Source organism: Amia ocellicauda, chromosome 12, assembly GCF_036373705.1.
Source record: "Amia ocellicauda isolate fAmiCal2 chromosome 12, fAmiCal2.hap1, whole genome shotgun sequence".
NCBI lineage: Eukaryota > Metazoa > Chordata > Actinopteri > Amiiformes > Amiidae > Amia > Amia ocellicauda.
Genome location: NC_089861.1, coordinates 26,642,883 through 26,659,492, shown reverse-complemented (window position 1 = coordinate 26,659,492; position 16,610 = coordinate 26,642,883). Strand labels below are relative to the sequence as shown.

Sequence of the window (16,610 nt, the reverse complement as noted above, 5' to 3'; positions counted from 1 at the left end):
CAATCCACACACATCCACCACCAATCCACCCCCCACAACACAATCCCAAGGTTAAATCAAAATACATGTAAACAGGTAAGTATTTACAGAGATCAGTTCAGTTAGCGGTTGAGCAATAATAAGTGAGGGACAAAACGACGATACCACCCTACTAACCCAAGAAAAGATCTGACGGCTTTCCTGGTTGTAGGTGGAGAACACATTCGGATAGCCGCCACTTTATCCACTTTTGGTTTCAAAACACCATTGCCAAGGATGTAACCGAAGTACTGGACCTCCTTTCTGACCAGTGCACACTTCCCCCCATTGATTGTCAGTCCAGCATCCTGAATTTTCTGGAGCACCGATTTGACGTGGACCAGATGTTGTCTCCAGCTGGTGCTATAGATGACCACATCATCCAGGTATGCTGCTGCAAATGTTTGACAGTCAGCAAGAATTCTGTCCATCATACACTGGAATGTGGTGGTGCTCCATGAAGCCCAAACGGCAACACCCTGAACTGAAACAATCCAAAGGGTGTCCCTTGGTCTAAAGCATTAAAACCTCACCATGATGAGGTTAATTTATCTTTGCTCTGCTGAGAAACCCAGAAGCCAGGACAGCAAGGAATTGGAAGTCGACTTGGCAGGGGTCGGCTTCGATGTGGCAGGGGTCGGCTGCCGTCAGCTGAGACGTGGCTGGCGTCGGGTTTGTTCTTCCATGATTTATTTATTCTGATCTCTTTTAGGGTTTGACTGGACTGGTTGTTAACCTGTGGCATGTTATCCCTTTTTTCTTTTGTAAAAACCTCTGTGTAATACTAATTTAGAACATTTGCCACATCTTGTTCGTTTTCCAAGATACTTCCATTTTTGCACTTTATCTGTTTCACTTCCTCCTCGACGTGGTTGTAGTATTGAAAAAAGCTCTTTGCTTTAGTTTTAGCTCTGAGAGCTATGTTTCTTTCTATTTCCCTCTTTGCTTTCCTGATCCCTTTCTTAAGATTTCTTTGCAGCTCAACATATTCTATGTATTTTGTTTCATCTCCATTCCTATTGTATGTGCTATACAACATTTTCAATCTCTTGGTATTTTTTGCAGACTTCTGTTAAACAATTTTTGCCAATGCTTTTTGGTCCTCAATTTGCTATGTTTTGGTACAAATTTCTCCTGAGCCTCAAGCAGTATATTATTAAAATATGAGCATCCATTTTCAACTGAATCTGTATCCAGTTTGTTCCAGTCTACCTCTTCTACAGTACTGTGTAAACGTTTTATGCAGGTGTGAAAAAATGCTGTAAAGTAGGAATGCTTACAAAAATAGACATGTTCATAGAATATATTTATCAATTAACTAAATGCAAAGTGAGTGAACAGAAGAAAAATCTAAATCAAATCCGAGCTGAAAACAGCACAGCAATTATAACAGCAGCAGCACAGCTCTCCTCAGCCTGGCCTCAGCTCCAAACCACACCTCCTGCAGCTCTGGGCAGATCCAGGAAGTCCCTCCACACACACAGGTAAGTTTCGTTTCTGCTGAAACAGCCTGACTGGAACTGCGTCTCTCTGCCTCTCAGTCTCTCAGTGAAATGGCAGAAGCTGGATTTTTCCTGGACCAGATCAGCTGCTCAGTGTGTCTGGACACACTGAATGATCCAGTGACTATTCCCTGTGGACACAGTTACTGTCTGGGCTGTATTAAGAGCTGCTGGGACCAGGATGATAATATCGGTATCTACAGCTGCCCCCAGTGCAGAAACACCTTCACCCCGAGGCCTGTTCTCTGCAGAAACACCATGTTTGCTGAAGTGGTGGAGAGACTGAAGAAGACAGGGCTAAATGCCCTTCCTCCTCCTCCTCCTGTTCACAGTCCTGCTGGACCTGGAGATGTGTTGTGTGATTTCTGCACTGAAGAAAAGATGAGAGCTGTGAAATCCTGTCTGGTGTGTCTGGCCTCTTACTGTCAGTCTCACCTCCAGCCTCACTTCAAGTCTCCTGCCTTTCAGAAGCACAAGCTGGTTGATGCCACCGGGCGTCTGGACGATGTTCTCTGTCCTAATCATCAGAAACTGCTGGAAGTCTATTGCCGCACTGATCAGAAGTGTATCTGTTTGCTGTGTACAATGGATGATCATAAAAGCCACGATACAGTCTCAGCTGCAGCAGAAAGGGCTGAGAAACAGGTGAGGACTGTGACTCTGACTCAGGGTATGGAGGGATAGTAGAACAGCGCTGTGCTGTGCTTATGATCACAGTTTACAGGCTGCCAAGCAGATCCACTCTGAGTTTTGTGAAGTGAAATCTGTTTTTGGTGATTACATTTCCTCTCCCCAAATAAAAAGTACAGATGGTGGAGCTCTACTGAAAACAAGGAGCTGTTACTGAAACACTTCACTGTCTTGTACAGCACAGTACAAGAGAGAGTCACCATCAAAGACATGAGACAAAGCTAGTCTGAAACCCATCTTAGGGAACAACTACAAAGAGAGATATTTTCAAGATAATATTGTATACAGAAATTGGTGCCCATACTGGAATAAACCAGTAATCTTAAAGCCACAGTGTTTTTATTATTCTGATTCTGATTATGAGTATGTACATCTTTTTAATTTAATCTGTGGTTTGTATTCAAACACTGTCATTTTTTTCATTGTTTGCTGAAATTCAAACACATTCCTTGCAGGATGACATTCTGTGCAGGAAGTGAACACAAAAGTATGTTTTGGGAAATACATTTTAAATATCTCTGACCTTCAATATCAATACAAATCTTACAGTAAATCACAGTAGCACATTATTATTTCTGGATTTATTCTAAATTATTCAATGAGATTCAGGTTGATTCTCATCTCTGGATATTGTATTAAATGCATGCAAGGGAAGAGCCACCCATCCCTCATGAAGCGATGAAGCAAATCTATATACACATGTACTTTTCATGGGTGTATTGATGGGAGGCACACAATGTAGTTGGAGGGACCTGGGAGTGTTTAATCTATCACAACAATATGATATTGGCGTGAGGGGAGACAGAGTTTGGAGAAGTACTGGCTTCATTGACCATTTTCTAAAGCAGACATCACATTCCTATCCTAGCAGGAGATCCCATACCTTTAGTTTCAGGGGTCTTTTGTTCTTGATGCAAACAGGAGCTACACTTACCAATTGTGTGTCTGCAGGCCTGATTGGCAAACCTGTCTGTGAACAAGAGCCACAGCCATACATGTTTTATTACACAGGCTATGTATTTACCCCATTATAATAATTTCATACACATCCAATTTAAATCTGCACACTTTTAGTTATGGAATGTAAACTGGACTGCAAAAAAAAAGTTTGCTGCATCAGAATCATTCTCTCTCTATTGTTTTGTCATATGTTGCCATTGTTCTTTTTTTAAATATAATACTTTAGTACTAATTATTCTGTCTGATATAAATTATTTATTCACCTTATTAGCCAAATTAAAAGGAAATTATCCCATCATATTGATCTATGAGGTGAGCACTATTAGATCACCTCATAAAACAAATATGTAAGCAAAGATTTCTGACAAATTAGATTATTTCTTACACTGTTCTCAAATCTCTGACACAATGTAGAGTCTCTGAATAAAGTCAGGACAGAGCCTGGCCACTTGGCTTCAATACTTGAAATGAGGCAGGTGGATTCACAGATCATATGAGAATAACTGAGGTCAAGTCATGGATGATGTACAGTATTATCCAAAATCTGATACCCTACTATCTAGCACAGGCATTGTATAGGCCTAATTGTCATTAACATTGTCATTAATGTCATAAGCACCTGTACATTAATGCTGTGAAATGATTTCCTGTTCACAAAATCTGCCTCATTTGGTCCTGAGGTGCCTGGATGTGGATCTGACTGTACAGCACCAATGACTTTGTGGTTCTCAGCATAATAATGTAGCCTGTAGTACAATAACAATAGGATTACCTATTCACTAAATTGCATATAACCTTGTAGCAGCAGGGTTGCCAATATTTTGAACTGAGTATAGGAACGTGCCACTAGCAATAAAGCACAGCCCTGTGCATATAGTCTGTGTTACTATCAAAGCACAGCTGTGCCGCGTGGTTTGTTAATGTACAGCTCAAGCAGATTTATTAGGTACATTATAGCTTGCCGACTGAATCTATAGCACTCAAAAAGGAAAATGTGAATAATGCATATTATATTTGCGCTGGAGCAGGTTTACGTTTAAGAATCCTGCTTCGAGGATGGAAAAGCCAGACTTCTGTCGATTTATCCTCAATGTTAGCTGGCTAAGTTGGTTAGCCAGCTACGAGGAACAGGGCCCTGGTCCCCAACCTGCCTGCAAGCGAGTGCTACTCCCAGTCATTATGTTTAATGCAGAGTCCCATCTGTCTCTTAGGAAAGTTCATTTTTTACTCATGAGTATGTTTCCAATGATTTCTTCATATAGGATTAAATCTAGTTAGTGATTAACTTACTTAATTAATGTATTTATTGATTTGTTTGTTTATGTATGTTATTTCCAGATTTGTAATATGATATTGTATTTTGTAACTAATTTACTCCCATATATAAATAACTAAATATGGCATTGAATTATTTAACCCTTAATATGCTGCATTTAAATATATTGCTAACTCAGTGCTATGCCATTGCATTGTATAGTATAGATTTGCTCATTAAGGTTGGGAAAAGCCTCTTTAGGAATGATGATGTGTCTCTGTCCACAGAAGCAGCTGGGAAAAACATGAGGACAATACCAGCAGAGAGTCGAGCAGAGAGAGAAGGAGCTGAAGACACTGAGACAGGCTGTGGAGTCACTCAAGGTGGGAACTGACCAGAGGAGGAGCTGACATTAACACACACTGACACCCCCGCAGCAATCCTCTGGAGTATATATACTGAGGTGCAGACCAGTGTCAGTGCTGTCCTTCTGTAATAACCCCTGTGTGTCTCTCACTCAGAGCTCTGCACAGACAGCAGTGCAGGACAGTGAGAGGATCTTCACTGAGCTGATCCGCTCCATTGAGGGAAGGCGCTGTGAGGTCACACAGATGATCAGAGCTCAGGAGACGGCTGCAGTGAGTCAGGCTGAGAGGCTCATAGAGAGACTGGAGCAGGAGATTGCTGAGCTGAGGACGAGAGACGCTGATCTGAAGCAGCTCTCCCTCACAGAGGATCACGTCCACTTCCTCCAGGTAACGTCGCTGCTCTTGGGCAATATGCAGGACAGAAGGGGCATCTTTCACACAGAGCTCTCCAATGGAGCTGCTCCTGGTTTCTCCCCTGGAATCTGCTGTACAATTTTCACTCTGCCGACCTCTCTCTCTCTCACACACACGTTTATAATTACCAGTCTCTACCTCAGTTAAGTGCACTCCATTGCAATAAAGTACATTTAAAAGTCAAGTCTCTTTCTCTCTCTCTCTCTGCTGTAGAAATGCCAGTCTCTCTGTGCCCCTCCTGGAGCTGCAGACTCGCCCAACATCACTGTCAGTCCACTCTTCTCTCTTGAGGCTGTGGGGAAAGCTGTCACTGAACTGAAGGAGCGACTGGAGGACATCTGCCAGGGGGAACTGGTCAAGATCTCACAGACAGGTTGGTGGAGAAACACATTGTCACAGGTGTCCAGGGAGCAGCTGATCTCACTGACATGTCCAGCTCTGGAGGGACCTGACCCCTCGCTGACAGAGAGGCTGGAGGTTTATGACACTCAGTCTCTCTCATGAGGAAAGGGAAGCTGTTTGTGTCCTGGATTCATCCACAAGGCTCAGTTGTCCTTCTCTCTCTGTGTGTCTCTGTCTGTCTCCCCAGTGAAGAGGGACTCCAGTCTGCAGGATCCAGAGCCCAGGACCCGAGCAGAGTTTTTACAATGTGAGTCTGTTTCACACTGCAACTCTCCACTGAAAGATGCTCGACTCCTTTAGAGATGAGCTGACAGCACAGAACAGAGACGCACACTCACACTGACACACCTGCACTACAATACACACACTGACACACAATCAATCCCACAGACACACTGAAACAAGGCAACACAAGAGTAATATCATTCTGTAATGAAAACCCCGACACTGTGTTTTATCATTTACAACTGATTAACAATTAAATAATTAATATTGTAATATTGTAAATTTCACAGACAATTTTTACAGTGTAGTGATTGGTCTTTTTACCTGCCTGTCTTGTCTCTCCTGTCCAATCAGATTCATGTGACGTCTGATCACCCAGAGAGATTTGACCGCCTGTGTCAAGTGCTGTGCAGAGAGGGTCTGTCTGGGACTCGCTGTTACTGGGAGGCTGAGTGGAGTGGGAGAGGGGCTGCTATAGGAGTCACATATAGAGGAATCAGCAGGAAAGGACGGTGTAATCCCTGTCACCTTGGACTCAATGACAAGTCCTGGAGCTTGATGTGCTCTGGGTCCAGTTGCTCTGTCTGGCACAATAAAGAGGAGACTGTTATATCCACTGGTGCTGCCCACAGAATAGGAGTGTTTGTGGACCATGGAGCCGGAACTGTGTCGTTCTACAGCGTCTCTGACCCCATGACCCTCCTGCACAGACCAGACCACCTTCACTGACCAGCTCTATCCTGGGTTTTGGCTGTGGGGTAATGGTACCAGTGTGACCCTGTGCCAGCTGGAATAGCCTCCTCTGTGTGTATTGAGCTCCTGTCTGTGCCCCCACTCCTCAGTGACCAGTGATCAGTTCTGACTGGAGTTTATTAAATTAAATGTGCGATGTCTTGTAAATTCTCTCTAAATTATTTAAATGTCACGGTTTTTACCTTCCCCTGTTTACACTATCTTAAAACTATTAAAATGTTTAAAACAGGGGCTCATTTTTATGTGATCAATCGCACACCGAATCGTATATTTGTAATCCCTCGTTATATGTTAATGGTAATCCAAATATAGACGCTTTCCGACTGCAGAAATACAAACCCTACAACCTCACAAAACTTTTTTATTAACGTTTTTATAGGAATCTCATTCCCAATAAAATACTATTTTATTGTATTTAGTATTTTACATTTACATATTCCCAATAAAATACTGTTTTATTTGGTGTAGTATTTTACATTTTCATTAAAAAAAACAATTCAATTTTTTAATACTTATGATTAAAATCTTTAAAAATCAATTCTTAAAATCACTTAAAAAAATTTAAAATCATATTCCCAATAAAAGCTGATGCCCCGCGATGTTATTAGTGTGATTTTGCACATTGATGAAGCTGCAGGTACAGAGAAAACACGCTGACACTGAGTTTGTGGAAACTGTTCAGAAAGGTATGGGTGCCAGTGTTGTAGCCGTGTTTATACACATGTATGAGTTTTGCTTAAGAAACTGGCTGTGACTGCACTGTAACATATATCTGTAATTTTACATGAGAAAATACTGTATTTGCTCACGGAAAAATTACTGTAATTAAAAATTAAACGGAATATCTGTTATATTACGGGCTAGTGCATTGTGGGATAGCTCGAGGAGTAGGCGGGAAACTTCATTTTCAACACGTAACCAACTTCTGCGGTTTTTGCTGGTAAGACTCTATCTCTGTGATCAAAATCATCATTTGAAATGTAAAGACATATAAAACACATACTTAAATGATCATGTCTCACTAAATTAACCAGAACATTTTAACGTAGGCGACACATTGATTTAAGTACGAGGTTGTTTCTACGGTATATGCACTTGATATTGAAGCGTATTCAAAAACAAATAATAGTCTAATAAAAAAGGAGTATGTTAAAGTTATTATTAGGATATAGGCTACTTAATTTAAGCATCCTAGCCGTTTTTGCAAAGTCCTTACTTGTTTATTTTTACAGTCTTTTTAATCATTGTAGTTATTATTATGTAAGGGTGAATATACATTTGGCTGCCAGGACCAGGGTTGAGAGCCACTGCTGTACAGATGCAGCAGTTTATGTGCTGTTTTGTTTAGACTTTTTTTTAACAGTTAAAGATCAGCCATTGCACACACAATGTTCAGGTGCTCAAAATGTGACTTTAGAAATGCCTCAGTCACTGCTTATATAAGACACTGCAGGCAGCATAGAAATGAGCATAATGCACAGTGTTTTTGTGGATTTCCAACTTGTGGTAGAAGGTTTTCAACTTTGAATTCCTTTAATAGTCATGTTACAAGAGTTCACCGTAACTTGAGAGCAGAAGCATGTTCAAATACACGACGCAATATATCTGTAGCTTTGAAATGCTCCTGGGATTGTTGCCGTAAAGAATGTGGAACCTTTAAAGAGCTTGTAGGTCATTATCATCTGAAGGAGGGCCTACAGGTTATTTGTCCATTCGAGTGATGTGGCAGGAAGATATCACAAGGGCTGGGGCATAACAAATATTTCTTCAGCTTATCTGAGTGATGCTGTAGAACAGCCTCATTTACGTAAACAACAGCCATATCTACATATAGAACATCCCACAGAAACTGATAAATTAGCTGAGGTAGGAGAGGAAGAACATAGCAATGGTGAGTCATTGCAAGAGACAAACACTGACAATTTCGCCCAGTTCTATTTAAGTTTACAGGCAAAACATCTTGTTCCAGCCTCAACGATCACACACATGGTCAGTGAAATGAGAGCTCTCCAGGAAATACAACAGGAGTGCACAATGAACATATTAACACAATGTCTCCATGATGGTGGTGTAACTGACCAAATCATAGAGAATGTGGGGGAAACCATATCTGAACAAAGCCCTGTACAAGCAGCACTTAATCATGGAGTTCTTTGTACCCATCATAAGAGAGCTACAGATTACTTTGGGTAGGAATGACAAAGGTCACCACAGGCACTTCCATTATGTTCCTTTAAAAGAAAGCTTACAGGTACTGCTTAAAGACACACACACCATGAGTGAGATTTCAAATCCACTCCCTTCCAAGCTAGGTATATTGCAAGATATACAGTGAGGGAAAAAAGTATTTGATCCCCTGATGATTTTGTACGTTTGCCCACTGACAAAGAAATGATCAGTCTATAATTTTAATGGTAGGTGTATTTTAACAGTGAAAGACAGAATAACAACAAAAAAATCCAGAAAAACACATTTCAAAAAAGTTATAAATTGATTTGCATGTTAATGAGGGAAATAAGTATTTGACCCCTTCGACTTAGTACTTGGTGGCAAAACCCTTGTTGGCAATCACAGAGGTCAGACGTTTCTTGTAGTTGGCCACCAGGTTTGCACACATCTCAGGAGGGATTTTGTCCCACTTCTCTTTGCAGATCCTCTCTAAGTCATTAAGGTTTCGAGGCTGACATTTGGCAACTCGAACCTTCAGCTCCCTCCACAGATTTTCTATGGGATTAAGGTCTGGAGACTGGCTAGGCCACTCCAGGACCTTAATGTGCTTCTTCTTGAGCCACTCCTTTGTTGCCTTGGCTGTGTGTTTTGGGTCATTGTCATGCTGGAATACCCATCCACGACCCATTTTCAATGCCCTGGCTGAGGGAAGGAGGTTCTCACCCAAGATTTGACGGTACATGGCCCCGTCCATCGTCCCTTTGATGAGGTGCAGTTGTCCTGTCCCCTTAGCAGAAAAACACACCCAAAGCATAATGTTTCCATCTCCATGTTTGACGGTGGGGATGGTGTTCTTGGGGTCATTCCTCCTCCTCCAAACAGGGCGAGTTGAGTTGATGCCAAAGAGCTCGATTTTGGTCTCATCTGACCACAACACTTTCACCCAGTTCTTCTCTGAATCATTCAGATGTTCATTGGCAAACTTCAGACGGGCCTGTACATGTGCTTTCTTGAGCAGGGGGACCTTGCGGGCGCTGCAGGATTTCAGTCCTTCACGGCGTAGTGTGTTACCAATTGTTTTCTTGGTGACTATGGTCCCTGCTGCCTTGAGATGATTAACAAGATCCTCCCATGTAGTTCTGGGCTGATTCATCACCGTTCTCATGATCATTGAAACTCCACGAAGTGAGATCTTGCATGGAGCCCCAGACCGAGGGAGACTGACAGTTATTTTGTGTTTCTTCCATTTGCGAATAATCGCACCAACTGTTGTCACCTTCTCACCAAGCTGTTTGGCGATGGTCTTGTAGCCCATTCCAGCCTTGTGTAGGTCTACAATCTTGTCCATGACATCCTTGGACAGCTCTTTGGTCTTGGCCATGGTGGAGAGTTTGGAATCTGATTGATTGATTGCTTCTGTGGACAGGTGTCTTTTATACAGGTAACGATCTGAGATAAGGAGCTCTCACTTTAAGAGAGTGCTCCTAAGCTCAGCTCGTTACCTGTATAAAAGACACCTGGGAGCCAGAAATCTTGCTGATTGATAGGGGATCAAATACTTATTTCCCTCATTAACATGCAAATCAATTTATAACTTTTTTGAAATGCGTTTTTCTGGATTTTTTTGTTGTTATTCTGTCTATCACTGTTAAAATACACCTACCATTAAAATTATAGACTGATCATTTCTTTGTCAGTGGGCAAACGTACAAAATCAGCAGGGGATCAAATACTTTTTTCCCTCACTGTAAGTGATGGACATGCTTTTAAGTCCAATTAATTGTTTGCTTCTGTTTCTCAGGCACTCAAAATTCTGTTGTTTCAAGATGCATTTGAAGTGGCTAATCCACTCGGACCTGCAAAGCAAAAGCACAAAGTCCTTGCAGTGTATTAGACCCTGGGAAGTTTGTATCCACAACACCATTCAACTGTAAATCATATACAACTTGCATTGTTGTGTCTGGAAAAGGACTGTAAATATTTTGGTTCTGAGAAGGTTTTTAAATCGGATGGTTGATGATTTGCATGACATAGAGTTTAGTGGCATATCTGTAGGAAATTAAACATTTAATGGGACTTTAGCATGCATTCTAGGGGATAATCTTGGATCCCATTACATCGGAGGGTTTACTGAAAACTTCAGCTGTTCCACACACTTCTGTAGATATTGTCTGATTGCTAAGTCTGACTTTGTTGCAAACCCTTGTAGCGTAAGGTACACTTATAAATTTCAATTAAAGAAGTGAATTTATAGTATCACCTTATCACGAATCCTGGAATCTTGTAGAACTCAATTTCTGTAATAATTGGACGCAGACACCAATTCCAAAGATATAAATTGTCAAATTTATTCAAAAACAAAGACTAAATGTAGCACTACACTAATTATACAAAAGGGAAAAACGAATTAAAATTCAACTCTAGATCAACAAATCAAAGACAAATCACTTCCGTGACCAAATCAAAGACCATGGGATCGCATATGATAACACACAAATCGTTAAACAAGAAAGGTTATAAACACATTGACTACAATACCGGTTAGTAAGACGAAGGTGAGTCTCTCATTAGTATTGTTAGTCGGACATTAAATAACTACGCAGGTTAGTATTTATGTCGGGTAACTTCTCGTTATATATATATCAGTCTCATTTACGTTTAGGTGCCGAGAAAGATCCTATCATTACTTGTTACCACAATTTCCCTTAACTGATTATTATTCAATGATTAAGGATAGGCAGGGCCACCAATAATCTAATGTCTATTAACGTGTGTCAATTTCAGACTAAACAGTTAAACACGAATGAGAAGATATTTCTCGGCGTTGACAGATTTTATTTCTAAAATTATCAGCAAAACAGTTTAATGCAACACACATTTATATTTAAGAAAACTAAATGATATTACACATTCTAGAGTTATGAATCACAGATTAACATTTCTAATTGATTTCTCAAATGTCATGAATCATGAACTCCAAACTGTTAAACTTATCTGAACTTCGTCGCAGAGAAGCCTCTCTGGCTTCGGGCTCAGATAACAGCACACGGCACGAGGTCCGTGTGGTTTGGAACAAAGGCAGTCCGGTTCGGCTTTGTCCAAGAACTTCCACTCAGTCGATGCACCTGGAAGTTGGGGTTTCGCGAATGTAGAGTCGTTTCCAAACAGATTTTCCACTGGTTTGAAGGCTCCAAGGTTGTGCACAAAATCTTCTTGGCAAGCAGGGTTTCCACCGTAGTTACTTGAAGGCAAAGTCTTTGAGGAAAGCAGGGCCCTGTTTGGTTCCAAGGGTCAAGTTTCTTAAGACTCAAATAGCTATTTAAATGACTGACACTTTCGTATACAGTCGACTTAGTCAATTGTCCAGCTGTAAAACTCCACTGATCAGGTGGGCACAGGCGGGCATGCGCAGTCTGTAAAGTTCTTTATTTAATAAAGTCCTTTAAAAGAATTCTTCGTACGGCTCAATCTCCTTCTCCCAGGTTAACTCTTCTGTTGCCGGCAAAGACTTGGTCGGTTTCTGGTTCCGGTTCTGGCAACAGAGCTACAGGTTGAGCTGTGGCAGCGAGTTACTGGTTCAGGTGAGAGAGAGAGAAAAAGAGAGAGTGCGCTGTTCTTTATAGTCTGTCAGATCAATATGTGATTGGTTCTTGAGTTTTTGAGATTGGATTTCGGTTTCAGCCCCCAGTGTCCTATTGGAGGGGGCTCGATTTATGACTGATGTCAATCCATGCCATCTTTTGGAAATGCCGGTTTGCCCGGGTTCGTAGCTCTATGTCGGGATTTCGGCTCTCGTCCACTTCGAAGAGTTTTTTATTACCTACAGGCCCCTTTCTCCAGACATCTCATAGCAGGATTCCAAACTATTTGGCCTATTCTCAGTGCCATCCTCCCCAAAACTGTCACTTTGATGTAAACCAGTTCCAAGCTGATAAGTTAAGGAAATCTGATAACTTTGGGGGGGAGAGGTCTTCTTTAGATCAGTGCTTCAGCTCAGAGCTAAAATGCTCTTATCAAAATACACCCAACATAACGCTACATACCCCCTTTCTTGAATGGGACTGAGGTCGACTAGGACGTTATCCCCTTCAAGACAAAATAAGACGTTAAGCATTTATCTCAAAGTTATGTAACAGAATTCAACAGTGGACTTCACCATTCATGACCCTGAGAAATCAAAGAAACCAAACTAATAGTTCATTATCTCAGCAGAATGTATTCCAATCAAATTGACAATCCTATACTAATGAATATACAGGTTACATATTATAACACAAGTGCATTAAAAACAAAACAATAAAAAACAATTGGTATTAGTATTACTCAGGATTGAGTATGGTTATTCACGGTAACCAATAGGTGGAAGTTGATTAACAGAGGGAGGTGACTGGGGATTCAAGTGTTATTCAGGCACCTGACCTTCACTATGTCTATAGTGGGTAGGGACCTGGGTTCGAATGGTTGGCTTACATGGTAAGCCGGTGCCCCCTTTAGGGACACGCACAAAAATGGTCTCATTGGGAAGTTGTACCTTGGTGGCTGTATCACATCGGTCATTCAATCCCACCTGCTATGGTGATTGAACTTGTTCCATTTGCAATCGATAAGTGGATCTAACCTGTTCACTAGACCCTGACCAATGATCAACTTCTCTGTTTCAAATTTGGAAATATAAACTGGATGAACCAACTTAATCTTCCCAAAGGTGAACTCTAACAACGCCTTTCGAGTGAGCTGTGCCTTAGTCTCTGTGTAACTTGTAATGTTCACGCTACAAGCTTCCACTTTCAGTCATTGGTCTGAGGTTTCCATAATTTGTTTCAGTTCGCCAAATGTGGTGGCAGACATTAAACAAATTTCAGCCCCAGTGTCCTACAAGACTTCACACTTCCACACATTCTCAATGGCCACGTCTATGTAAACTTGCTTGGCTCTGCCTCTCTGTGTCAGATCACCCAGTGACATCACCAAAGGTTCAGCTTGTCTGCAGGCAACTTCCCCCACTGGGAGGTCCCAGTGGGCTGATGTGTCAGAGAAACCCCCCTGCTGTTCCTCAGATCTAATCAAAGTCATGCCTCAGGTGGCGGGTCCGGCCCTTTACCTAGGCTACTAACTTCCAGTTTGGGAAGAGGGGGCAAAGGGAGCAGAGCTAAGCGTAGCAGCAGCTCAGAAACTGCAGCATTGCTCAGAGACTGAGTTAACCCACCTGGGCTAGGAGCAGATTTCTTTCCTTTATACTTTTTCTTGTACCTTGTTTTACTCTTACTCCACTTAGGATTTTCTTTCTTTTTTATTGTAAGCCTGGGTGTCTTGGGTTCCATTCTTTGGAGGTTCTTTCCTTCTTTGAATCTCTGTCCCCTCTAACTCCAGTGAAGAAATAGGGCTCTCAGAGCACCTTGCCAGTACTTGGGTGCTTGAATCTTTACGATCAGAAGCGCTATTGTACTTGCTTTCCCAAGCTTTCTGTGCCATTTTACGAATTTCGGCTATGTTCATATACGTTGCGTCTGCATGTAATATGATCATTTCCTTAATCGTTGGGAACAAATTAGCAACAAACAACCCTTTAAAGCTCACCTCTTCCTCGGCCCCGGGTCGATCTTGACCCGCAAAATAGGTTTTCCTAAGCTTTTCATAGTAATCACGGGGGGACTCATGCTTACCCTGTTTGATCTGGTGTGTGGCAGTCACTGAATAGTCCCTAATTAATGCTCTGCACAAGCGTTGAAAACTATCGCAGACCATGGGCCCTTGCCTCTCCATCCAAGAATGGACTTGGCGAGAGGTAGTTTTGCGGATTAGCAGAACCTTTTCCTTCTCCGTAGCCTCAGGATAGAAACGCAAAGCATACTTAATGTCCTTAATATACGCTTCCACATTTCCTTCCTTGTCTGCTGGGTTAAAGGTTTCACAATCTTTAGCCAGTTCTCTCAACTGGCGCATATTAACCTTTCGGTCAGGACTCTCAGGAGAGGAAGTTCGTCTGTGCAACGAGCTTCTTACCCTGGGTGGAGAAAGACTACAGGGAGGGGTACGATCAGGACGAGGCAACCCGGGGCCTAAATGTGGAGACGGTGTGCGACTCCGTGCATTGGCCAGTTACGGGTGTTCCTTTTTGCTGTCAGGTGTCAGCTTTGCAGCCCACCGAGAGGCAGCTTTCAGGGCCCCTATTTGTTGCTTGAGACGCTCATTTTCTACTTCAGTTGATTTGAGTTCTCCCCTAAGCACCTGATTTACTCTCCTCATTTCTTCACTGTCCCTTTTTAAATGTATGACCTCGCCTTCGAGTATCTCCATTTTTACAGTGCCCAAATCTTTCTCCCTGACTGTTTTGCGAAGACGCATTTCCAAAACATCCCGTTCCTTCAAAACTAATCTTTCATTTTCAACCGCTTTACATCTGTCATTTTGCAGACCTTTTACTTGGATCAGAGTTGTTTCCAATTCGTATTGACATTGTCTTAAATCATTTCCTAATTGCTCTCTCTGTTCATTTAAGTCCTCTTTTTCAGCATTCAACACAATGACTTGTTTTCCACAAGTATCTAGCTTTCCTTCAAATTCTAAAACCATTCCATGCCATTTGGCTCTTTCTTCTTTTGCTTTTGCATACTTTTCTCCTAGCTTTTTCAGTTTTTCAAACTTGCTTATGCTCCAGTTCACTAACCTTGAGCTCGCAAGTGCTAAGCTAGCCATAACTTTCACCGCCTCTGTCGACTCTTTTTCGAGTTGCGTCGTAGTGTCGTTTAACAACTGAGTTCGACGCAACTCTACTTCAAAGTCCAAACTGCATAGGCGTCCAAGGAATTCAGGAATCTCTGTTCCTGGTACCTTTACAATCAATGCTTCACATGGGGACATTTGGGTAATCATTGTTTTGGCTATTCAGTAACAACCCAACAGAACAGTACTCGATTAATCACCTAATGACTCTAATGCCAATGCTTAGGATATCAACAATTTATCACAAGTAACTAAACAGACTTAACCTTTTGTGACTTTGGAAACCATACAATCTACCACATGGGCAGTTCTAGAGTACAAACAGTGTATCACGCCTACAAACGTTTTCTTGTTTCAAAACTTTGGAATCTGGATTTCTGGACAAAGCTAACCAATAACTATTACAGAAATTATTTATTTTCAGTCTAAGATTCCTCACACGGGGCACCAATTATGTAGCGTAAAGTACACTTATAAATTTCAATTAAAGAAGTGAATTTATAGTATCACCTTATCACGAATCCTGGAATCTTGTAGAACTCAATTTCTGTAATAATTGGACGCAGACACCAATTCCAAAGATATAAATTGTCAAATTTATTCAAAAACAAAGACTAAATGTAGCACTACACTAATTATACAAAAGGGAAAAACTAATTAAAATTCAACTCTAGATCAACAAATCAAAGACAAATCACTTCCGTGACCAAATCAAAGACCATGGGATCGCATATGATAACACACAAATCGTTAAACAAAAAAGGTTATAAACACATTGACTACAATACCGGTTAGTAAGACGAAGGTGAGTCTCTCATTAGTATTGTTAGTCAGACATGAAATAACTACGCAGGTTAGTATTTATGTCGGGTAACTTCTCGTTATATATATATCAGTCTCATTTACGTTTAGGTGCCGAGAAAGATCCTATCATTACTTGTTACCACAATTTCCCTTAACTGATTATTATTCAATGATTAAGGATAGGCAGGGCCACCAATAATCTAATGTCTATTAACTTGTGTCAATTTCAGACTAAACAGTTAAACACGAATGAGAAGATATTTCTCGGCGTTGACAGATTTTATTTCTAAAATTATCAGCAAAACAGTTTAATGCAACACACATTTA

General features: G+C 41.3%; 1 pseudogene; it reads left to right on the top strand.

Annotated features, from left to right (window-relative positions):
* Positions 1–1,516: 1,516 nt before the first annotated feature.
* On the top strand, positions 1,517–6,211 carry LOC136764793 (E3 ubiquitin/ISG15 ligase TRIM25-like; annotated as a pseudogene).
* Positions 6,212–16,610: the final 10,399 nt, after the last annotated feature.